The sequence below is a fragment of the Megascapheus bottae genome, chromosome 13, assembly GCF_031878675.1.
Source record: "Megascapheus bottae isolate mThoBot1 chromosome 13, mThoBot2.hap1, whole genome shotgun sequence".
Classification (NCBI taxonomy): Eukaryota; Metazoa; Chordata; class Mammalia; order Rodentia; family Geomyidae; genus Megascapheus; species Megascapheus bottae.
This window is the reverse complement of record NC_143521.1, coordinates 9,425,408-9,451,092: the sequence shown is the minus strand read 5'-3', so window position 1 is coordinate 9,451,092 and position 25,685 is coordinate 9,425,408. Positions and strand designations below refer to the sequence as shown.

Genomic DNA, 25,685 nt, shown 5'->3' with positions numbered 1-25,685 from the left:
CAATTTTCTAGTAAGGCCTCAGCCTGGCATGAGAAAGATTTCATTTTTCCTCCCAAGAAACCAGAAAAAGAGGAAAAGCATAGTTTTGCTTTTGGAACTTCTCAGTCTGAGCACAGGTTTCCTTTCCTGTGCCTGGAAATCCTCATAAGAATGCTCTCATTGGTGTTTAATTTGTGTCATTTTGAGATGTCTCTCAAATAAACGAAAATGCAGACCTTTAAGAAATGTTGGAAGCAATTTGATTTAATATGCTAATGACCAGAACTGTAAAATTTCAGTTCTTTTCATATGGTGAGAAAAGGTGGGGTCAGTATCAGGAAAATGCTTACCGTTCTATCTCCTTTCTTATTGTGACGATGATGATGGTGATGAGGATGAGGATGAGGATGGTGATGATGATGAGTGTGTGTGTGTGTGTGCATGTGTGAATTCCACTACTGAACTCAGGGGCCTGGTTGCTTCGCTTAGGATTTTGCTTAAGGATGGTGTGCTACCACTTCCAGCTTTTTGGAGAGTAATGGGAGATAAGTCTCAGAGACTTTCCTGCCCTGTCTGGCTTGGAACTGCCTTCCTCAGATCTTAACATCCTGAGTAGCTAGGGTTACAGGCAGGCATGAGCCACAGGTCCCCAGCTCACAACGAGACATTCTGAGAACCCTTAAACCCACCATGGGGCAATAATTGGATTTCTTCTAAGGATCTAGAATGAGGACATTTACCTAAACATGAATTTTTAGGAATAAAGGTTTTGATGGGAGAGCTCAGATGTTTACAGGGATCCAGTTGCTGGAAACAAGTACGACCGGTGTGGGGGGTTGGGAGAGTAATGGGGAGCTGTCTGAAAGGCACAAGGCACAGGTTCCTTTTGCCTGTGACACACACACAGCTTCTGATCGGTGTCCAACACGCATCTAGCCTGCATAGGAACTGAAATGAGGGACTCCTGCAGGAGAGGCCCCGCCAGGTCCTGTGCAGTGGTGCAGATCCCCGCAGGCCCAGGGGGCTCGGGGGCCCGCGGGGCGCTGTGGCCGGGGCAGGAGCTCGCCGGTGCGCCGGAGGGCGGGGCTCCCCGGACTCGGTCCGCCTCCCCCGTGGTGCGGGCCGGGTCTTCAGTAGCTGCCAGCTGCCAAGTGAAATCTGAAACCCGGGGCTGTGGGAGGGCTGGGCGCGCTCAGTTGTTGCAGCCTCTCCAATATATTTACACACCCGCACACAATCACTCCGTCCAACTTCTGAGACTCTTCTTTGCGCAACTGCTTGGATTGCTCAAGTGCCTGTGGCAACCCAGCCCAGCTCCGGGGACCCTCGGCGGGGCAAGGCAGGGTCTCGGCGGCTCTCGGAGCTGCCCAGGCTGCAGCGGTGACCGGGGTGCGGAGGACCCAGGCACCCGCGCACCCCGGGAACCTGCCCCCCCGCCAACTTTCCACAGCGCAGTAGCATCTGGCTTCGGCCTCAGCCCCTGGCTGCTGGAAGCCGCGGTCGTGGGGCGGGCGAGTGGGCGGGGGGCGCCGCACTTCCCCTCTGGGTGGGAAGTGAAGGACACAGCCGACTCCCCTTTTCTTTCTGCCAGTTTTGGGGCGCCCAGTCCCTCAGAGCAGCCACCCCCCGCCTCTGTCCTGCGTCCCCAGACAGGTAGGTGACGCGGGGGGCCTTCGGGAGGGGGCGCTGGGGTGCCAGCTGGTGCAGTGTGCGTGCGTGTGTGTGTGTGTGTGTGTGTGTGTGTGTGTGTGTGCACATGTGTATGTGTATGTGTGCGAGCACGTTAGAGACGGAGCAGGCCGGCGTCCTGTGTTTCTGGCTTACAAAATAGATGGGATTTAATCACCACCCTTTGTGAAATTCATTTTCCTCTCACTACTACTACTACTGCTACAACTACCCTCTCCCTTTTTCTTGCTTCTGTTTCTGCCACGGTCTTGCCAGTTCCCCAGATATCAACGCCTACAATTTTGTATAAACATGAGCTATTAGGAAATCTTTGGTGAATCTGAAGCCTCTCCAAAAGCTTTGTCTGGATTTTACAAAAAAAGGTATTTTTTTTTTTAAGGAAGTATCCATTCTTAAGGATAAACATGAATTAGGTTCTCATTTAAAAAAATACTTCAGATTGCATTTCTTTTCCAAGTCCTTAAATAGAAGAGAGGTTATGTTACTCTGAATTCCTTAGAGATACTTGGTTTTTAATATCAACTGGTGATAAGAATCCCAGGGCTTCTCCTAGTTTACCCCTACTTCCTTCAAATTAAATATCTCCAAGCAACTACAATTTCCATAGATTTTATGTTAGTATTTCTTATACTCTTCCAGGTTACCATTTTTCTCACTCTAAAAGGAGGAAAGAAACAAACTATACTATGTGTTCGAAACAGAAAAGTTGTAAAGAATTTGTGTTTTTGTAAGTAAAAGCATTTATGTTGCTGTGTCTGTTAAATAAAAGAAATGCATGAAATCTGGAGACAGTGTAGAGTTTAAGTGCATTTTTGAATCACAGAAAAGACAGAGTCAATACAATCAGTTTTCTAGTTCCAATTAGAACTCAAAACTAGCCCTTGAGGGCAAAAAGACATGATGGTATTAACTGGGTATCATAAAATATAAGACACACAGCATTAATCTTAGTAAAGGCCAAAAAGCTGGTGTAAAGCTACATTAGACTTGTTAAGATTTCATTCCTCTTTTCAAAGTTTGAAGTACTTCTCTTCTGTAGGGATATTTCAACTTCTAGAAAGAACACTAGAGAAAGTCCCTTTTATCTCTTGTCTGACTGCCCAACTTTCAGATACAAACCAGGAAATCTATCCTTCCTAGAACCATTACTAAGCTCTTAGCACTTTCTCCTTAGGTATCTTAGCACACCAAGGTGAGACAAAATTCTAAAATAAATACCATCCTCCACCCTGCAGTGGGGGTGTATTCTTAGAGGAAGGCTTGTAAGTGGGAATAAGGACTGAACTGATGTTTCAGACTTAGATATAAGGTAAGAGCATACAGCTAGCATGCTACTAGGAAGAAGAGGTTACTGTTTCTGCACGTGAGATTCAGAATGTCCTTGACTTTCTACTGTATTGCCACACTTGGTTTTACATTTTCTTTGTAATGTACATGCTGTGGACCTAAACTACCTTGAAAATATAAACCCAATAGTAAGTGAAGGAAACAAAATGAATGTACTTAAATAGCAATGCTTCTTTTCATGGATCATAAAAATCTTGGCTGAATTCCTCAGCTTTTTGCTATTGATAGTAATGGCCAGAGCTCTGAGAGCTTCCATGATCAAGGCTATATTTCCTGTGTGATTTTAGACCCTCCCAAATGTGTGTGTGTGGAGGGGGGGCAGAGTGAGGAATGTGCAGCAGGTGGCAGTAAGCAGTGGATTTGAGCAGTGGTTTGAGTCTGATTACTATGTCTTCTTTGTCAAAGCCTATGCAATATTTACCAACAGTGTCCTTAAGAGTACTGTCATGACCTAGTGGCCCACTGAAGAGTGTTTTCTTTCTGGCTCTGTTAGTGTCTGGGTTGGCTTTCCAGGGCTGAATGCCCCTGGCATAGCTATTCTATTTTTCAGGAGAGGTATTTAGTTGCTGTTCTTAGTTACCAGCAATTATTCCTTCTGGTATTTTTGGGTTGGTGGTGAAAAAATGAATCTCCCACAAATGGAGCTTATGTTATGCTGATTCTTTCATTCAGATATGTCGCAGTAAAGGTAAATGGTTTGGAAAACTAAGTGAAGCCCCAGCCTAGAGTGCAATAAGAAGGGTAATCATACAATTGGTCACGCATGGATGTAGAGGACAGTGATGATGACCACAACCTCAGGCCTCAATTCTACACTGATCACATTGTACTGCAGAAGAAAGCAGAAGAGATTTTTCAATGAAAAGCTGCCTGTTTATATTTAAAGCCATGGCTAAAGGATTAAGATTTTTTCCCAGATGGAGAAAGATACTTAAAAATAAAATTGTAAATGGTCGATGCAAAGAGCCAAAGAGCCTGTTCTCATTGAATCTCACAGTTATTGCACATCTGTCTGCTCTTTGAACTTGAACTTTACATAATTCTGCTAGTTGAGGCCAGTTAAGTCAACGCACATTTGGAAAGGGAAGGATTGTGAGGAAGAATCAGAAAAGGTCCAGCTTTGTGAAATTATTATATACTTGGGTCCTTTTAAGTAGCATCTAACTTCCTCTCTCTTTACTTCTAGTCTCTTTTTTACATAGTCAGTGTTAATGGAAGCCCTGTCGGTTCTTATAGTCCCATTTCAATTGGAACTCCTTGGAGAAGTTTGCCAATTCCATGCAGGAAGAATGAATGATTCCATCTTGTCTTAATCCATATATTGCTCAGACATTTTTTGACAGCTCTGGTCCTTGAACTCAGGGCCTGAGTTTTTCCTTGGGCTTTCTCAAGGCTAGAGCTCTACCACTTGAGCCACAGCACCATTTATGACTTTTTCTATATATATGTGGTACTGAGGAATTGAACCCGGGTCTTTGTGTATGCTAGGCAAGCACTCTACCACTAGGCCAAACTCCCGGCCCATGTCCATACTTTTGAATAATTGCAATCATGTATCATTTATCAATGAAGACATATTCTGAGAAATGTTTAATCTTGAGATTTCATCATTATGGTAACTTTCAGAGTGGTGAACTTACACAAACCTTGATAATAGGACATTTTATGACCTGTGATCTATTATATTCTTTTAGACTACTGCTGTATGTGTGCTTCACTGTGGACAAAAATATTTCATGGCATATGACTATAATTTGATAAGCTTCTCCTTCCTTACTTCCAATGATGTTGATTTCTTCAGTGGGTACATTGGTGATAAGATAACCATATGCATTCAACTGGGCAATCCAGTGTTTGAAACATAATAGATAATATTTCCTTAATAGCTCACCATAAATGAAATGAGTATTGTGAGACTCCAATTTATATCAATAGCCATATCCCAAGGGTACATTTACAATATGTCTGTTTGTTCTCACAGTCTACTTTCCAAATGTAACATTACAACTATTGAGACCAAAATAGGACACCCTTAGGGGCAGAACACAAAGGCCCAGTGCCTGTGAGCCTCTGATCATATAAAATAATATTTATTGAGAAGAACTCCAGGAAATGGGAGTAAGAAGTTTTTTCTTTTTTAGTTGTTGTTGTTCTTTTCTTTCTTTTTGTCTTGCTTGTTATTTCATTTATCTTTGGAAGGGTAATAAGGGGAGCACATAAATGGAGGGAAAAGGACAAACAAATGCAGGAATGTTGAAATGAGTTATCCAACATATATTTAACACTGTTGAAAATGAGTTATCCAACTTGTGGTTTGGGAAGGGAGGAAAAATCTGGGAGAGAACGAAGGAAGGGGTGATATTATCCAAAAAAGAAATGTATTTGATACCTAACTTATGAAACTGTAATCCTTCTCTTCATCACCTTTGTAACAAAAATAAAAAAAATCACCATCTAGATCGGCTCACACATGCTCATTTAATTCCCATAATAGAAGAAATACAGGCTTTCGCAAAACAAAAACTATTTTAAAAACATCTTTTAAAGATAATAAACAGGTATTTTTTTAACTCTTTTTTATTGTAATTAGTAAAAGGGTTACATGATATTTGCCAGATAGAAGGTGCATTAATTCACATACATTGATATCCTTTCACATGTCTTGGTACCCGTTTCCCTCCCCCCCCCACACCCCCCACCCGTCTTGGTTTTCCCCCCTTCCCTATCAAATTTCAAATATCCAAATACAAATAAATTCAATATATCAGATAACAAAGTGAGATACTATACCAATATGAGATAACAAGGGACAGCAAAGGAGATGAGAGACAACATAGTACATTAAGGACAACAATCATTCATTATATGGCTTTTGTTTCACTATCCTGGAGGTCCTTTCAATTAGCTTCACATTATATGTCCTTATGTATCAAGATTTTGCTCTATTGCAAATCTCTGCTAGTAGAGCCCAAGGTTTCTACTGATTATGACGAATGAGGGAAACCATTGAGCCTAAGTTCCTTTGAGTCTGGCTTACTTCACTTAATATGATTTTTTCTAAGTCTTTCCATTTCTTAACAAATGGGGCGATGTCGTTCTTTCTGACAGCAGCATAGAATTCCATTGTGTACAAATACCACAACTTGTTGATCCACTCATCAACTGAGGGACACCTAGGTTGGTTCCATATCTTTGCTATGGTGAATAGTGCTGCAATGAACATGGTTGTGCTAGTGGGTTTAGTATGTCCTTGTTTCTGGATGGTTGGGTAAATGCCAAGTAGTGGAATTGCTGGGTCATAGGGGAGTTCTATGTTTAGCCTTTTGAGGCACTGCCACACTGCTTTCCATAGTGGTTGAAGGAGTTTGCACTCCCACCAACAGTGTAGTAGTGATCCCTCCTGGCCACATCCCCTCCAGCATCTGTTGTCATTCGTTTTCCTGATCCTGGCCATTCTAGCTGGAGTGAGGTGGAATCTTAGAGTTGTTTTGATTTGCATTTCTTTTATGACCAGAGATGTTGAGCATTTCTTCATGTGTCTATAGGCCATTTTTGTTTCTTCTTCAGAGAAGACTCTCTTTAAGTCTTTGGCCCATTTTTTAATGGGATGATTGTTACTTTGGAGGTTAGTTTTGGAGTGATTCAATTTTTTGAGTTGTTGATATATTTTAGATATGAGGCCTTTGTCCGTTGTTTGGTTGGTGAAGATCTTCTCCCACTCTGTAGGCTTCCTGATTAGTTTACTAGCTAAGTCCTTTGCCATACAAAAGCTCTGCAGTTTAATGCAGTCCCACTTATCCAGCCTTTCTCTGATTTGTTGTGATTCTTGGTCCTTATTAAGAAAGTTTCAACCTGTGCCAAGGAGGCCTAGTGTATCTCCTATTCCTTCCTGTAGAGTTTTCAGTGTGTCAGCTTTTACCTCCAGGTCTTTGATCCATTTGGAGTTAATTCTAGTGCAAGGTGACAAAGAAGGATCCAGCTTTAGTTTTCTGCAGGTGCTTAACCAGTTCTGCCAGCACAACTTGTTGAAGAGGCTGTCTTTCTTCCATTCTATTGTTTTGGCTCCCTTGTCAAAGATTAGGTGGCCATAGGTCTGTGGTTTAATATCTGCGTCCTCAGTTCTATTCCATTGGTCTTCAGGCCTGTTCCTGTGCCAGTACCAAGCTGTTTTGAGAATTATAGCTCTGTAATAGAGTCTAAAGTTTGGAATTGAAATTCCTCCAGCGCTGTTCTTTCTGCTAAGAAGTGTTTTTGCTATACGGGGTCTTTTATTATTCTATATGAAATTTTGGATTGCCTCTTCTATTTCTTTAAAGAATGACATTGGGATGTTGATGGGTATTGCATTAAATTTGTAGATAGCTCTTGGCAAGACTGTCATTTTTCACAATGTTGATTCTTCCAATCCAGGAGCATGGGAGGTTTTTCCATTTCCTTAGTTCTGCTTTAATTTCCTTTTTTAGGGTTTTGAAGTTTTCGTCAAAAAGGTCCTTTACATTCTTAGTTAAGCTAATTCCTAGGTACTTTATTTTCTTTGAGGCTATTGTGAAAGGAGTTTCTTTCCTGATTATTGCCTCGTTCCTCTCACTGTTGGCATAAAGGAAGGCAGTTGATTTTTGAGGGTTGATTTTTATAGCCTGCTACTCTTCCAAAGCTTTGAATCAGCTCAAGAAGCTTGGGAGTAGAGTCTATAGGATTCTTTAAATACAGAATCATGTCATCTGCAAAGAGGGATAGTTTTATTTCCTCTTTCCCTACTTGGATCCCCTTTATGCTTGCTTCTTGCCTTATTGCACTGGCTAGGAATTCTAGTACTATGTTAAAGAGTAGTGGAGAGAGTGGGCATCCTTGTCTCATTCCCGATTTAAACAGGTATTTTTTAATATGTATAAAATCTGTGTTCTATCAAATCCTAGTGGGAGGTTCTGGATTTAGCTGTGAATGCTAGTAGTGAGGCTGAATGTGGGCAGGATACCCATGGAATAGGGCATAGTCTTAATGAATTAAACAAAATTAAGTCACTAATTTTGTCTATTTCATAATTATCTGGGGCACTGCAGATAATTATGTAAAAAAGTAGAGGCAGATATGAAGATATTCAGTGGGACATCTTTCATGTTTCTTTGTTATATTGATTTTCTTTTTTTCTTTCCTTTTTTTTTTATTGGTGGTCGTGGGACTTGATCTCTGGGTCTGGGCGTTTTCCCTGAGCTCTTCAGCTCAAAGCTACCCCCTATCCCTTGAGTGGTTAATTGAAGGTAGGTGTCTTATGGTCTTTAGTGCCTGGGCTAGCTTTGAACTGCAATCCTCAGATTGCAACCACCTGAATAGCTAGGATTACAGGCATGAGCCACCAGACCTGGCTTTGATTTTCTTTTTATTGCCTCTGAGTTCTAAGAAAATTCAGTTTCTTCCTGTTAACCTTCTCCTTTGTTTATCATTATTTCTGCTGTCTAACATTTGCAAAGGGGGTTGCATTCTACTTGATCCAAAATACAAATGGGCTTGTTTCTTTTTCAGAGCAATGTTACTTTTGTCACTTGCCTATCTGCTTTTTAGTGTGTGGCTAATATTTCAATCAAGAATGCATAACACTTGTGTTTCAGGTGCTAGCCAGGGAAGTGAAAGTCAGATTACTCCTGGAAGAATAAACAGTAATATTGAAGTGTGATAGCCCAGCCACTAACTTCTCTAAGGTTTCCAGGCTCTCTATCTGTATGAAATTATTTAGCCAGAAATTTGTTTGGTCTGTTCTAATTACAAACCTTTTTGCTAAAATAACTTCATTGTAGTATATACTTTAACGTAAGACTCTATCTTTTAGATTGAGAGTCAATATAAAAGAGATGGGCTACACATAAAACATTTTAGCACTTTGTTACATAGTTTAATATTTCATATGGGGGTTTAAAATCAGGATCTTCTGTTCTCTTGACTTACCTAGCCCATGCTCTACCAATTGAGTCATGCCTCCAGCCCAGATTTTTGCTTTATGTTGTGAATGGAGTCTCATGGAATTTTTTCCCTCACTTCAAACCATGAAAGTAGAATTAGGCTGAACATGTGAGTTCTTGTAATTCTATATTTAACAAATGCATACAAGAAGATGTTGCTGATAAATTGGAGAGAAAATATTTTCCTTAAAAATAAATTACAGGGCCGGGAACATGGCCTAATGGTAGAGTGCTCACTTAGAATGCACAAAGCCCCGGGTTTGATTCCCTGGAACCACATATGTAGAAAAAGCCAGAAGTGGCACTGTGGCTCATGTGGCAGAGGGCTAGCCTTCAGGAAAAAGGGTCCAAGGACAGTGCCCAAGCCCTGAGTTCAAGCCCCAAGATTGGCAATAAATAAATAAGTAATATAAAATAAAAATAAAAAGTAACTCACTCTTCAAGTCTCACAGACTCTGATAAGCATGAGTACTCCAATGAACATATACCAAATATGAAACACTCCATATAGATTAGCCCTATTTATAGACGTCATTAATAAATCTAAAATTAATTCATATTATATATGATTCAAGAGTCATTTTTATTGTATGACAATGTTCTAGGCCAAAGAGATAAAAATGTCATTCAGCCTAACCTAGTGAGTGAGCGCTATCAGTGCTTGAGATGATAGATCATATCTGCATGAATCTAAAGCCTGGCCATGTGCTGATCTACCCAGAGCTTTTCAAATATGAATATTACAAGCATCATCTTTCTATTTCAATGGCTTGGCAAATAATACGGGTCCTGGCCTCTCTGGGATCATTATGAATTAGTCTGGAGAGCTCTTTCAATTCCTTTAGGTGTCAGAATTCTTGTGGTGCTGAGCTAGGACTCTGTTGTTGAATCGTCAAATTGCCATCATCAAATGCTCTTGTGAAAAGCTTCATTCGTTAGACTAGTAACTGAGTCCATCTTTAGTGATCAAGCTAACTAAATGTTGTATTATTTTTTTTTTACCAATCCTGAGGCTTGAACTCAGGGCCTGAGCACTGTCCCTCAGCTTTCTCAAGGGTAGAGCTCTACCACTTGAGCTCTTTTCCTATGCATGTGATACTGAGGAATGGAACCCAGGTCTTCGTGCATGCTAGGCAAGTACTCTACTACTAGGCCAAACTCCCAGTCCTTAAATATCATATTTTTTTGTGAGACATAAATATACAAGTTCTATTTCATGAAGATCCAGTGATTTAAACCTGTCACTTAATCCCATAGCACCAAAGGGATGTGGGGAAAAGAGTCTGCAAGGGCCAGATGCAGTGATGCTAACTACCAAGCACAGCTGTATTCATCCACAATCCCTACCTGGGAGGCTGAGACTGGGAGAATCTGGTTCCAGATGAGCCTGAAGAAAAAGGCTGTGTAAGACTGTCTCCACACAAGAGGAACTGGGCGTAGTGACATGTGCCTGTGATCCCACTAACAATAGAAAGTCCAAAGGAAGATCATAGCTCAGGCCCACCGTTGAATAGGAAGCAAGAGCCTATCCTAATAATATCTGGTGAAAAACAGGGCTGAATTACTTATCTTTAGTTAATTGTGCTTAATGAGTTAAGGCATCAAAGATTAAAAAAGAACAAAGCAAAAAAATTCAGTCACTAGCTATTGATAGGCATCAATTATTGAGATCCTACTATGTGCATGTTATGCTCAGTACTTGCCTAAGATTGTCTCCTTTTTGATCTCTGGGACTCCGTTGGGCCCATTTTCATGTGTGTTTTATAGATGGGAAGACGAACTCACAGAGGCTTAGTAACTTCTCACAAATTACTGTCATCACATTGTTACTCTGAGGCTTGTTCTAGGAAGCAACTTTGCTGTTGTCTGTGGAATGATGTCAATATTCAAAATTGGCTCTCGTGTAAATACGGATGCCTTTGGACTTTGGGCAAGTTGTACTCACTCATTCGAGTTGTTGCTTTCCTCTCTGTACACACAGACATTTATCAATGGCTACTTCATATTGTTATTATAACGTTAATTTATGAAGTGAGACATGCATGGAACCAAATTTATGTCTGGTGAACAGCAATAAAAGTCAATACAAATTAACTGTCAATTAGTGCATTGTAAATTCATTGCTGAACAGAGAGTCCTGAACAGAGAGTATTTTCCTTCATTATAAGGATCGATTTACCAACAGTCATAAAATCAAATTAGTATTCCTGGCCAACATTTCTTTTTGAAAGAAAAGAAATAAAATAAGATGAGATGGGGTAACACAGAAAGTAATTAAAATTCATTATGTGTGAAAAAGAAGGAACACTATTTCATATATTTTAATGTCAGTTATATGTATGTGATAATGAGTATGTTCTTAGACTTGGGCTTTCTCAAGGAAAAGCTCTACCATTTGAGCCACAGTACCACTTCCATCTTTTATTCTGTGTACGTGGTGCCAATGAATCGAACTCAGACCTTTGTTCATGCTAGGCAAGCACTCTACCACTCAGCCAAACTCCTGGCCCCTGATGTAAATTTTTGTATTGAGAGTTTTTCCATTCAATGAAAATAATGAATATATTTAAGATAGCACTGAGATGTGTTTTTATTTTAAAGAGGGCATATGACATCTGGTCCTTCTTTGTTGCATGTTGTGTCCTTTTTTGTTTTATTTGGTCTATAGTTTGCAGATACATTTCATTTAACACTTAAAGAATCCAGTTTGAAAATACAGCTTCTAGATTATCTAGACAGGTTTAGAAGGCTTTATTTATTTTATATATTTTTTGAACTCAGGCCCTGGATACTGTCCTTGAGCTTTTCCTTTACTACTTGCACCACAATGCCACTTCTGGCTTTTTCTGTGCATGTGGTACTTAGGAATTGGCCCCAGGGTTTAATGCATGTTAGGTAAGCACTCTAACACTAGACCACACTCCCAGCCCCAGTTTTATTTTTTAATTAAAAATTACTTTGTATTTTTTAAAAACAGAAATTAGGCATATATTAATACCTCTAAAAGTTAGGTCTTAGAGGTAGATGACATATTTTTAAGGATGAAAGAATGAATAGAAATGCATTTCAGACCGGGAGTTTGGCCTAGTGGTAGAGGGCTTGCCTAGCATGCACAAAGGCCGGGGTTCGATTCCTTGGTACCACATACATAGAAAAAAGCCGGAGTGGTGCTGAGGCTCAAGTGGTAGAGCACTAGCCTTGAGAAAATCCAAGGACAGTGCTCAGGCCCTGAACTCACTCAAGCCCAGGACTGGCAAAAAAAAAAATGCATTTCAGGTATATGGGTGTCTAATTTACGGCTCATCAGAAATAAAATTTCATCTTAAATAGTCACTTCAGAGATGTCCCGAAGTTCCTCCTTAATTTGTATTTTGTGGTTGGAAAGGTGAGAAGGGTTCCAGAAAAGGGCTTGAAGGACATGCATGCTAATATTTCTCGTGGCATCTGTCAATTCAGACAAATCAGTGGACTATTCTAGATTTTAGTTTTCTTATCCATAATGGAAAGGGGTCAGAATAACTATTTTCTAAGGTTGTTTCATTAGTGAAAAACTCTGTTGCCAAATAGTAATATGCTCTTGTTGAGTAATTTTGATCAGAGTGTAGCTATGTGTATGCATTTAACCAGGGTTCTGAAAAAAATGAATACTTTTTAAAATAAAAGAGTAATGATCTGGAAGTTGTATATGTGAAAGAGTAAAATTTAGTGTGACCTTCCTTTGGCATAATTCATGTATTCATGGACTGGTTTTCATCAGCTGTAGGATTAGAGGGCTGAATGTTGCCACTCACAGGAAGGAATCTGAAAAAAAACCTTGTGTATTTCTGCTCTTCACTGACATTTCAGATGTAGGGATCAAAAATATCATACGCCTTGCAATGGGTGGTGTGGTGATTCTGCACTACAAAGAATTTCCTTCCTCCCCTAAGAGCATCTCATGAAGAAAATTGGTTAACTAAGTTAAAAGATTGAATTTTAACTTCATAAAAACCATCTGAAAAACTGGCAATGAAGGCATGCATTTCCTGAAATTTCTGTAACCAAAATGCAAACAATATCTATTCTTGGATGACACCTGCTGTTCACAATGCCTGAGAGGGCTGCCTCCCTAGCAATCTCCACTATATGTGAAGTATGCAGTGAGAAAAGTAGTGGAAAAACTTGCCCTGTTAGTCCAGGGAGCAAATATAACCTGAAGACATCACAAGAAGAATTTCTTCAAAAAGTTACTGGTTTCTTGATGAAAGAAATATTTTGAATATTACTGAAATTTACATCTGATATAACTAGACTTCCTGTATGTGCAATTAGATGTTATGGGGAAAGCATAAATACATAGATTCTCGTGTCAGTGATGAGAAAAGCCATGTGTGTAACAGCTCTTTGCAAAATTCTCAGTAATACGAGTACTTCCCTTCCTCTCTTTTGGCCTCCTTTTGCTCTAAGCAGTCTGGGTCAGACAGGCTAAGGATAGCAACCATTCAGCAGGTGTCCAGTGACTCAGTGAGGACCTATTCAAGACCTTTTGTAAATCTGAAGTGCATTTTGCTTTAGAATCACTTAAATCATATAATTTTCTTCAAGCTCATTTTTCTCTTCTGTCTTATTTCTTGCATTTGGTTTACTGGCATATGAATTCTTAGACTGTTAGTGATTCTATGCAGCTTTCAGACACTGAGAATAAAAAAAAAAGGTTTTATAAAATTAAAGCCAGGATCCAGTAAACAGAACCCCAACTGGACATTTTCCAGGAATGTTGCAGCATTCACGTGCATGCTGTGTGTGTGTGTGTGTGTGTGTGTGTGTGTGTGTGTGTGTGTATTTGCATATGTGTGCCAATATTGGGGTTTGAATTTGGGATCAGGAGCTCTGGTTTGCTTTTGTGTTTTGTTCAAAGCTGGCACTCTATCACTTGTGCCACATCTCTTCTGGATTTTGCTAGTTAATTGGAGAGAAGAATCTTATGGATGTCTTCTTTTACATATATAAGCTAGAATGAATTCATAAATGTACAAGCAAACATATACAGGATTATATGCACATGGGAACAAATGTTTTAACCTATGTATATATTGACTTAAGTACTCAAATGATACAATTCCTCAGAACAAGTAACTCACAGTCAACAAAATGAATACTAGAAAATTGGTACGTGGAAGGAGAGGGAGTTGAGATGGTCCTTACATCTCAGCCTCCTGAGCAGCTTGTGAACCACTAGAACTCATTTCTGTATGGCTGTTTTTTATTTGGGGACTGTTATCTAGTCTCCAAATCTCCTCAGGGAAGGGAAGTATGATGGAATTGTATCATTTTTTCTTATGAGTTTAGTAAACATTTAGATCCAATTAGATTGAAATTACAGATTTAAAAATATGGACCTTTGGATAATCTTCATGTCCATTGTCCATTTGAAGTCTACACGATAGCTCCATATTAAAGTTATATGTCATATTTCCCTAAATATTGAATGTATGGATTTCAGAATCAAACTCTGTTTAGGAGAAAAAAAGCTATGTCCATCTCACCACAGATCTCTCAATAGGGAAGGTGAGTCCTAGGAAAGGCTTCTGGCATGTATTTTACGACTTCTCTTGCTTGGAGTCTTCTGAGAGAACTAACCTAAATGCAGTCTTCTAAGCACATCCTGGTGCTTATTATAAATCAGCTCCTCCATTGGGAACCTAAAAGAGTTCCTATTAATTACTATTTGTGACAAGACTGTGAAGAATCACTTATATGATTTTCTGTGTTCCTTGATATTTTATAATCTATCTAGGAGTTCGATAGAACGTTGAAAAAATTGGCTTTGACTTTGTCATCTAACCCCATCGGTTTGGGGTATCACCTTTTCCCTCTTTTTTCTTATTAAATAAATCCCACATTTTTTTCTTAACAAGAAACAGGACATCTGCTATTCTCTGAGGGCAATCAGTCCAATAGTAGCTAACTTTATAATGTTTCTTTTTGAAAAATACATTGCTCTTTCTACAGTCTTTATCATACTGAATTCAGACTTTTTTCATTTTGACTTTTTGATCAAATCTAAAATACTTTACTATTAAATAAAATAACTATGCATTATTTTTCTTAACAATATTCAAGGAGTATACTGGTGTCAACTTTTCATTTTTTATGTCAGGACTTATTTAATCTATGTACACTTTGGATTAAATCTTTGATTAAATCTTTAAACTTTTGTGTTACTCAGTTTGTGAGTTTTTTGTTTTGTTTTATTTTTTTGATGTGTGTGCCCTTCCCTGGGCTTGAACTCAAGGCATGGGTGCTTTCCTTGACCTTTTTGTTCAATGTTAATCTTCTGTCACTTGAGCCACAGCTTTAGCACTCTCTTTTTATTATTAAAGATAAAAATCTCACAAACTTTTTCCTCCTGCTTGGGCTGGCTTTGAACTGTGATCCTCAGGTCTCAGCCTTGTGAATAGTTAGTGTTACAGGCATAAGCTACTGGTGGCAGGCAATTTAAAAATATAAACTAGAACATTATGTTATCTCTCATCTTTTTTGCTGTCCCTTGGTTATCTCATATTGTTACAGTATCTCACTTTGTTATCTGATATATTGGATATACTTGTATTTGGTTATTCGAAATTGGATAGGGAAGGGGGGAAAACAAGATGAGGGGTGGGGGTGGGGGGAGGGAAATGGGGACCAAGACATGAGAAAGGCTATCAATGTATGTGAAGCAATGCACCTTATATCTGGCAAATATAATGTAACCCTTCTATTAATTACAATAAAAATATATGAAAAAAACATAAACTAGACCTTAAAATTTTGATACTTTAGCATGTATTTAATTTTTGCAGGATGGGAAATTGTTTCACTATATGTAGGAATATTTTTATAAATAGTTGGTGAATATAAGTATAAACTTTGTACGTAGCTTATTATCTGAAAGGAAGACTAAATGTCATCCTCAATTCATAAGTCACATAATAGAAGTGATTACTGACTATAAAATAGTTTCAAAACAATTTATTTTGTGGGAAGAATATATCTGATTATAAAGAATTTATTCAAAATCTACTTATTTTATATTTCTAATGATAATTACATTTTTTTTTACCAGTCCTGGAACTTTCCCTGAGTTCATTGGCTCAAGGCTAGGGCTCTACTACTTGGGCCACAGTACCATTTTCTGTCTTTTTCTGTGTATGTGGTACTGAGGAATCGAACTCAGGCCTTTGTGCATGCTATGCAAGCACTCTACCACTAGGCCAAAGTCCTGACCAATAATTACTTTTAAAAAACTATTTTGTTTGGATGTGCTAGCACAGGACATGAAGTCAGGGCCTATAACTCTGGCTGAGCTTTCTTGCTTACAACTGGCACTCTGCTTTTTGAGTCATGCCATCACATCAACTTTTTCCTAGTTAATTGGTGCTGTTGTCCCATGAACTTTTCTGCTTGAGCTGTCTTTGAACCACTGTACTCCAGGTCTTAGAACTGAGTAGCTAGGATTATATGTGATAGCCACTAACCCTTGGCTGAAAATCATTGTTGGAGTACACACACACACACACACACACACACACACACACACACACATTACATAGTATACATGTAGAATACATGTATTACAGGCTATGATATATCACTTTTCATAGTACTGGAGACTTAACTCAGCTCCTTGCACTTGTGAAACAAGTGTTCTACTACTTGAGCCACACTGCATCCCCAAAAGTATAATTTATAACAAAGCAAGAAAATCTTTACTATATTCATATTTAACTTTTATAATAAAAATAAAATTTATCACCTACCAAAAGAAAGCAAGTATTAAACTCTGTTAATATCTTCAAATATGCTGTTAATATCAAGATTCAATTTAGTTATTTTGTAGTTTGAGTTATTTTGTTGTTAGTCTTGGGGCTTGAATTCTGGGCCTGGGCGCTGTCCCTGAGGTCTTCAGCTTAAGGTTAGTACTCTACCACTTTGAGCCACAGTACCACTTCTGGCTCTTTGATGATTAATTGGAGATAAGAGCCTCATGATCTTTCCTGCTTGGGCTGGCTTTGAACTTCCATCCTCAGATCTCAAACTCTTGAGTAGCTAGGATCACAAGGGTGAACTAGCAGCATCTGGCTTTGGGTTACTTTTTAAAGCTAATACCTTTAACATGCCTTGCAATAATATCAATGATGTTGAATCTATTTAATCTAAGTTAATAGTCCTCAATGCACTGTAGAATGTCATTCAATTCAATACACAGTTATACACTGTTCTCCCCATCTTTTCTTTTGACTTCATAGCCTGTAAAAATAAAAAGCAGTAATTTTGATGTTAACACTTGAGAACTTTCATGGAAAATGTAAAAGCCAAAAAAAGCACTTCCTTGAACTCAAATAATCATGAGAGGCCCATGAAAGGATGGAGGAGGGAAGAAGAGGATTCTGCTCCTGGTGGCTGCTGGGTAAATCTGAGAAACAGCAAGAGCTCTTTCTGTGAAGTGCTTTTATTGTCTCTCTGTTTGTGGTCTCAGCTGTTTAATTTAGCAACATTTCAGGGAGTCTCCTCAATTTCCCTGACACAGTGCCGGGATTAGGGCTTGAAATCTCAGGAGAACTCCTTTTGGATACAGGGCAGGAGAAACACATCAAGTTAGCTGTGCAGCACAGGGCCCAGAGGCATGGAGACAGAAGTCCTCCAGAGTCAGGTGAGCCCTTTGTCAGCTGAGCCTGGGTCAGGGCACTGCGGTGGGGCGGGGGTGGGATGGAGGGGTGGGGGGGTAGAGGTTCCAAAGAAAGCTGTTCCATATAGCTGGGCAGACAGCTTAGAAATGTGTGGGATGAGGTTGGAGAGACTGCCTCAGATACTCAGATATTTGCTCATGGCTGAGGGGTGCTACATCTGGCACTTGGCTTCTGAGGTAGATTTTCAAACGTGAATGGGACCCTAGTGGATCCTAAGAGTTGTTAGTGTTAAGTGTTTGGCAAATAACACGCTGACCCAAATAGATAGCAATCATAAGGCTATTTAATTCTTACAGCTGGATTTTTACTAATTTGATGTATACAGATTTTCTTACTCTCTTAGAAATAGCTACTAGGAAAATAAAATTAGATGGCACTGTTTTGTGAAAATGTCAAGCAACTAGCATATGATTAAGTGTAAGATAATCTTCGTGAGCTGTATTATTAATGCAAAATATTGAAATAGTTCAGAAAGAACAAGTGACATGTAAAGTTTATAGTGCTATGGATCTGGAGGAGTGGGAGCTGGAGAGAAGTGAGAGAAGTATGTATGGATACATTCAGGTAGAAGGTGATGACATTATTGGTGATAGTTCAAATTAGTCTCGATGTACTGAATTATGGTTGGTGATGCTATTTGTCAAGATTGTCAGGGTGTAGATTCTGTGACTGCTTGAGAAATTGAAGATTGATTCCTGATACTAACGTTGACTCATAAATTATAGCAGACTGGGTTTACAGACTTGCTAGCAGACAGGGAAGGTTTCTGAGAAATTGATCCCAAAGAATCAGGTTCTGGGCTCTGATCTGAAATAATGGTGTTTTAGTTCTTTCTTTCCTTTTTTGAGCTGGTATATCTTTACCTTATTAAAGTCCCAAGTCATTCACTTTAAAATATGGTCATGAACAAGCATATGTGTATCCTTTCTGAGAGAATGGATTTTATGCTGTGACTGATTTTGCTAAGAATTATGTAATAGAGAAAAAGGGTAAGTGAAGGTAGTCAGAATATCCAAGGCATATATGAAAATGGAACTAGGAACATTAGAGGGAATGGGTAGGGTTGGAAGATACTGGGGGAGAATGATTGAGAGGAGTGACATTAATCAAGATATATTATCTATACACATAAAATGGTATGTTGAATTGATTCTGCTGTGTACAATTACTTGAAGATAATAAGAGCAACTTAAATACTGTGTGTTTCTATTCTAAAACAAATTATGGAAGCATCATGAGGTTTTTATGTTTAAGAACTATATGTCAGCAGTGAAACTGTAAAACAATATTTGGAAGCATTAGAGAGTTTGGTGTTAATTTAATGCCTTGGTTCCATTAGAACAAACAATAAAAGAACATGTGGCATTTTTTTTTGTTTGTGATAGGTGTCCATTCAAACCTAATACCTTACTTTAAACAGTTTTCTCTTTCCTCAAAGCAAAGAAACAACCCCAGATATTGTATTTCATTATGTCTTAATAATTTATTTTTTGCCAGTCCTGGTCCATGAACTCAGGGCCTGAGCACTGTCCTTGGGCTTTTTTTCAAGGTGAGAGCTCTACCACTTGAGACACAGCATCATTTCTGGCTTTTTTCCATGCATGGGATATCAAGGAATTGAACCTAGGTCTTGGTGCATGCTAGGCAAGCACTCTACCTCTAGGCTAAACTCCTGACCCAATAATTTTTTATAGTCCTTTCTTTTTTATATATTTTAATGTAATTAATAGAAGAGTTACATTATATTCACCAGATAGAAGGTGCATTACTTCACATACATTGATACCCTTTCTCATGTCTTGGTCCCCATTTCCCTCTCCCCACCCCATCCCCTCATCTTGTTTTCCTTCCTTCCCTATACGACTTCAAATAACCAAATAAACATATATACAATATGTCAGATAACCAGGTGAAATACAGTAACTATATGAGATAACCAAGACAGCAAAAGATATGAGAGATAACATAGTACATTAAGGACAACCATCACTTGTTATATGGCTTTTGTTTCTGTATCCTGGAGGTCCTTTCATTCTATATGGCCTTATATATCTAGGTTTCATTCTATTGTAAATCTCTGCTACTGGCCCAATAATTTTTATCAGTCATCAATGAAATTTTTCTGCGAAGTGACCAACCAATACAATTTAAAAAATCTCAAATTTTTAAATCTTTATGTGTCTAGACCAACTCAAGTGCCTTTTGTTAATCAATATGTTTATGCAAACAAGATTTTCTTTTATTTTTTTCCTTGTGACTTGTGTTTATACAGGTTAGTAAAAACCTTAGTGTTGGGGCTGGGAGCATAGCCTAGTAGTATTTGTGTAGCAAGCATGAGGTCTTGGGTTCGATTGCTCAGTACCACATACACAGAAAGAGCCAGAAGTGGTACTGTGGTTCAAGTGGCAGAACACTAGCCCTGAGGAATATGAGTCCCAGGACAGTTTCCAAGCCCTGAGTTCAAGCCCCAAGACTGGCCAAAATAAAAAATAAATAAATAAAAACCAACAAAAACAACAAAAATCCTTCAACGTTTCAGGATGATCAATTATTTTAGAATTATGCTTCTATGCTTCATCCTTGAGAGTTTTGACTAAGTCAGGCATGATATTAAATGTCTTGCAATCTGTCATATAAAATTAATGTTTTCATAAATAAACTTCAAAGTAATATGTTTTTCATAACTGATGACTGGCCTTTAAAGTATGTACTTTTTAGCTCTTTGATGCAAAGTGTGGTAAAATCTTCCATTTAAAATAAGCTCTGAGAGGGACCGGGAGCTTAGCCTAGTTGGCAGAGTGCTTGCCTAGCATGCATGAAGCCCTAGGTTCTATTGCCTGATACAATATACTCAGAAAAAGCCGGAAGTGGTGCTGTAACTCACGTGGCAGAGCTTTGAGCAAAAGTGTCCAAGGACAGTGCCCAGGCCCGGACTTCAAGCGCCAGGACTGGCAAAAAAAATAATAAATAAGCTCTGACCAAATAGTGTTCTCTCTTATTTTCTCTGCTAATTTTTGTTTGACTTTAAATATTCGTTTCAGAAAGTCTGATGACAAAAGTAAGGTATGGAAAGTACCTTCTTCTGCTATTAATTGCCACTTACTTTTCTATGACCTATTAACTCATTTTTATTAACAAATCAGCTAGACTCTGTTTCACAACAGATACTACCTAGAAATCCAGGAGGGAGCTATTCACACACGCATTGCCATGTGGAAACCAAACTGAAGGGAAAGATGATGCAGAATACAGTCCTAAGAGAGCTTTGGAGGGGGCTGGATGCCTAGTGGGGCCTAGAATTGATATTTTTCATCTAGACTTTTGTCCTGCTTCTCAACTTCTACCTTGGCCCAAGGAAGGTTGTCTGATCAGTACATACTACCAAGCAGAAGTCCAACTCCCTTTTAATGAGAACCTCTACTGACTCTGGATTTCAGCCTTGCTGTCTTAACATACTAGCCTCAAGTTCCCCCAGAAGGTTAAGCTGCTTCATGTTGTGATACTGAGTAGGTAGGTGACAGCTGTGAGGCAGATCCCACATCCACCACTTGCTCACTCATTTCTGCTCTAATGCCAATATTAGGCCTCTACTCTTTAAATTTCAGTGTCTTGTTTCTATCCTTCCTCTAACCACTTTTTCTTTCCTTTCCCCCTTCATTTTACCTTTATTACTACCTTAGATACTTCCTTTTACCTTTATTATACACATTATCGTATAAGTCTCCTCTAAGTACCAAACATTCATGTAATCTTTTTCTTCCTCTGTGTCTTTCTTCTCATTATTGTTGGCCTCAGTGGTCCTTTTTCTTATCCAGTTACACATTTTCTGGATCTACTGAAAAGGCTATTCATTAGCTTTGGTCCTACAGGCCCTCCAAAGCTGTTAAATATTATGCTTTATGTACTATAAGCATTCTACTTTATGTGTTATACTTATATATTATACATTATATATTTCACTTAAATTGCTTGACCTATCGGATATTGTTATTACCTCCTTCCTTCTCTTTCTATCCTTCTAAAGCTCTTTCAACAATGTCAAACTAGAGAAGAGGCTGCTTTGGAAAATAAACCCATCTGTTATAGATTCAGAAATTTCTGCATTTGAAAGTTGTTTCTGCTCTGCCATTCACTTAAATTTACAAGTAGCACCAAACATTTCATAGTGCAAAAGTAAGTTATTGTCCCTGAGATTTATTGTCGAGGTTATTATGATAGAGCCTTTTAAGATGATATTTTACCTTTTAGCAGTTTATTAAAATAATTTGAGTTGTAAAAATGTCTACAATTTATGTCCTTTGTGGACTTCAAAAAATATTAGTACCTGAAGCTGGGAATATGACTTAGTGTTAGAGTGCTTGCTTAGCATACAGGAGGCCCTAGGTTTGATTCCTCCGTACCACATAAACAAAAAAATAAAGCAAAGGAAGAAAATTAAGAGAGATAAAAGGAACATTAAAATTGTTAGCACCTTAATGTTATTACAATCAGGAGATTAATATTGGATAATTTATATTTGCCTTCCAAATGTTGTCACTTTTCCCATCAATGTTCTTATTTTCTAGTCTTAGTTACAAACAAGAATCATAAGCAGGGCTTTTGTTGTTGCGTTTACTTTCTTCCAGTCTGAGATGGTTCCTTGGTTTTATAAGATCTTGACATCTTGAAAGGCAATGAGTAGTTATTTTGATGAATGTCTTTCACTTTGGGCTTTCTACTGTTTTCTCCTGGTTAAGTTCACAATGGTCATATCATGACAAGAGTACCATATCACAACTACTATGACCTTCAGTGCATTGTATTAGGAAGCATGAGAGTCAATTTGTATAATTCCAGAAGTGTGGTCTTCAGTTCCTCTATTGAGGTCTGCCCAATTTCTATGAAGTCAGCTTATTTCCTTTTGGCAATAAGTAAGCGTCATGAGGAGGGTTACCTAGAGTTTGCATAAATGATCAGTTTCTCATCAAACTTTCAATCACACATTTTATGTTTCTTCATTCTTGGCCAAAACCATTGTCACGTCAATATTTGTCAAATGGGATTTTTTTTGCCAGTCTGGGGCTTGAAATCAGGGCCTGAGCATTGTCCTTGAGCTTTCTCAAGACTAGCACTTTACCACTTGAGCCACAGCACCAGTTGCAGCTTTTTCTGTGTATGTGATACCAAGGAATTGAATCCAGGGCTTCATCAAGCACTCTACCACTAGGCCATACTCAGAGCTCCTCACATGATAATTTTTAATTTTGCCATTCTAAATACATTTGTTAGTTCAAATTCTTCCCTAAGAGTTTACTTTTCTTCACAACTTATTTACTTATCCAGTTGTTAGCGTATCATTATAAATTCATGGGTTTTGTTTTGTCATCCAACCAATTACATAATCTGCTATGATCCATAAGCTGTTAAAACAAGTATTCATTTTATTGCTCAAAATGTTTTCTTTCAATAAAGAGCAATGTTTAGAAACCAAATCCTGAGTGTTAGACATAGTTATTTACAAAATGGAGTGTCTACCTTTATCCACAAAGGTCAAATCTTCAACATACACAAAGTGCTTTTAGAACTGCTAATGCATATTGCTGTGCAACACTCACTGAAGTAGAATATTCAGCTACAGATCCTCCAAAGGAGAGAGAATGGTTTGTTTGGGTTTTTGCATCATGATCATTTGGATGTTTATAACATTATTCCAAGGCCATCCAAAAATAACATACATAGAACTGCAGCTCTTGATAGGCCAATCATATCCCCTAATCATATACCAAATGATATAGCCAACCTACAGCTCTAGGATCAGTCATTCCCCACGGCTACTAGAGCCAGAATACCTTATTTTTTAGTTATGTATTTCTTTGACTCTGAGGGTATAGTTAGAAAATACTTTATTTCTAAAGGTAAAGTTCTGTTTGTCCTCAGCATGGAAAAGTTCAATGCTTTGGCCTATAAGGAAGATTATAGGGGTAATATCTTGACCTGAATATTTGATTACTTAAGTCAACTACAAATTAGGGAAATATTTTTTTAGTAGACTGGTTTTTCCAGCTTATGTATTTCTCATACATGTGGTGGCTACTGAAGAATTTCGAGCAAGAATGTTGTGTACAATTTGGAACATGTAAATACGATAGAAACTGCATATCATTCTACTATTTTTTTGCCAGTCCTGGAGCTTGAACAAAGGGCCTGAGCCCTGTCCTTGGGCTTTCTCAAGGCAAGAGCTCTACCACTTTAACCACAGCACCATTTCCAACCTTTTCTATGTATATGATACCAAGGAATCAAATCCAGGTCTTCATGCTTGCTAGGCAAGCACTCTACCACTAGTCCAAACTCCTGGCCCCTAGAAAAAGTGCTTTTTAAAAGGAAAAATTGGCCAAAAATACCTTAAGAATTAATATACCTAATTGCCTATTTTTGTTAATTTCTCTCAAACCTCTATCTCTCCTGCTCAATGTTGTTTTTGTATTTGCTTTTTCCACTCCTATCCCTGGTTTTAGCCTTTAAAATCTAGACTGAACACTAAAGCAACCTCAGATTGCAAGGACAGAAATTATGTATAATTTTAGTTGCTCATTTTCAGTGTCTTCATTCTGTGCCCACACCAGAGCTTGAACTCATCATCTTGGTTTCCTTGCTCATGGTTAATGTTCTACTATTTAACCTACACATCCAACCTAGAATTTGGTGATCACAGGTATCACAGGTTTTCCTGCTCAGGCTGGTTTTAAACCTTGATCATCTGGGTCTCAATCTTCTAAGAAGCTAGGATTACTAGAGTGAGTCACTGGTTCCTGGTTACTCCACATTTTTGATGTTACTAAAATATTATGATTTTTCTTAACTAATTCTGGATAAGAGAAATTGTAAAATAATTTATTTCTGTCATAATACTTTTTTGTTTTACACACACACACACACATGCACGCACATACACACACATATATGTTTCATACTTATCTGATAGAAAAATAATATAGACAAATAAGCAAACTCTAAGGACAACAATAAAACAAAATAAGTACTTAGTTCAGGGCACTAAGTCATTTATGGTTAAGGTGCTAGTTAAGACTTGTTATTAGCAACTTCCTCTCCAAGAAATCCTTCCTCTGCTCAGAGCTCTAGTGTTTCCCCTAGCTCTTCCTATAGTACTTTCAAGGTGTCTTGGTCTACACCGAGGTCTTTGATCAATTTGGAATTGATTTGGGTGCAGGGTGATATATAAGGATCTAGCTTCAGTTTTCTACATGTGTATAGCCAATTCTGCCAGCACCATTTGTTGAAGAGGCTATCTTCTTCCATTTTGTCTTTTTGGCTCCTTTATCAAATATTAGGTGGTTATATGTTGGTGGGTTCATTAATGGGTTTTCAATTCTATTCATTGTTCCTCAGGTCTATTTTTGTGCCAGTACCAAGCTGTTTTTATTACTATGACTTTGTGTTGTTGGGATTTTTGAAGGGTTTTGCATTGAATTTATAGATAACTTTGGACAGTGTTGCCATTCACACAATATTAGTTTTTTTCAGATTTTTAGTCTTCAACAAAGAGGTCCTTCACATCTTTGGTTAATTTAATTCCTAGGTTTTGTTGTTGTTGATGATGTCATTGTTTAGTTTTAGTTTTAGTTTTTGAGGATATTACAAATGGAGCTGGCTGCTTTCCTGATTTCACTCTATTCTCATTGTTGGTATACAGAAAACCTACTGATTTGGGGGTTAATTTTATGCCCAGCTACTTTCCCCAAATTTCAAATCAGCTAAGTAACTTGGGAGCAGAATCTGTAGGGTTCTTTAAATTACAGGATCATGCCATTTGTAAAGGGAGAATTTTACTTTTTTCCCCCAATTTAGATTCCATTTATGTTTGTCTCTTGCTTTACAGCTCTGGCTAGGAAATCGAGTACTGTATTGAAGAGAAGTGGAGAGAGTAAACATCCTTTTCTCTTTCCTGATTTTAGAAGAAATGGTTTTAAGGTTTCACCAGTAAGTATAACGTTAGCTGTAGGTT

At 38.3% G+C, this 25,685-nt stretch overlaps 1 protein-coding gene across 2 annotated transcripts in view; it reads left to right on the top strand.

Moving 5' to 3' along the window:
* Positions 1-1,312: 1,312 nt before the first annotated feature.
* Arhgap24 (Rho GTPase activating protein 24) overlaps positions 1,313-25,685 on the top strand; it is a 460,279-nt gene continuing 435,906 nt past the window's right edge. Inside the window, exon 1 of one of the 2 annotated variants that reach the window (XM_090343274.1) lies at positions 1,313-1,632. The gene's annotated coding sequence lies outside the window, so the exon portion shown is untranslated. The remainder of the gene's footprint in view (positions 1,633-25,685) is intronic. The other variant, XM_090343273.1, reaches the window with a different exon arrangement.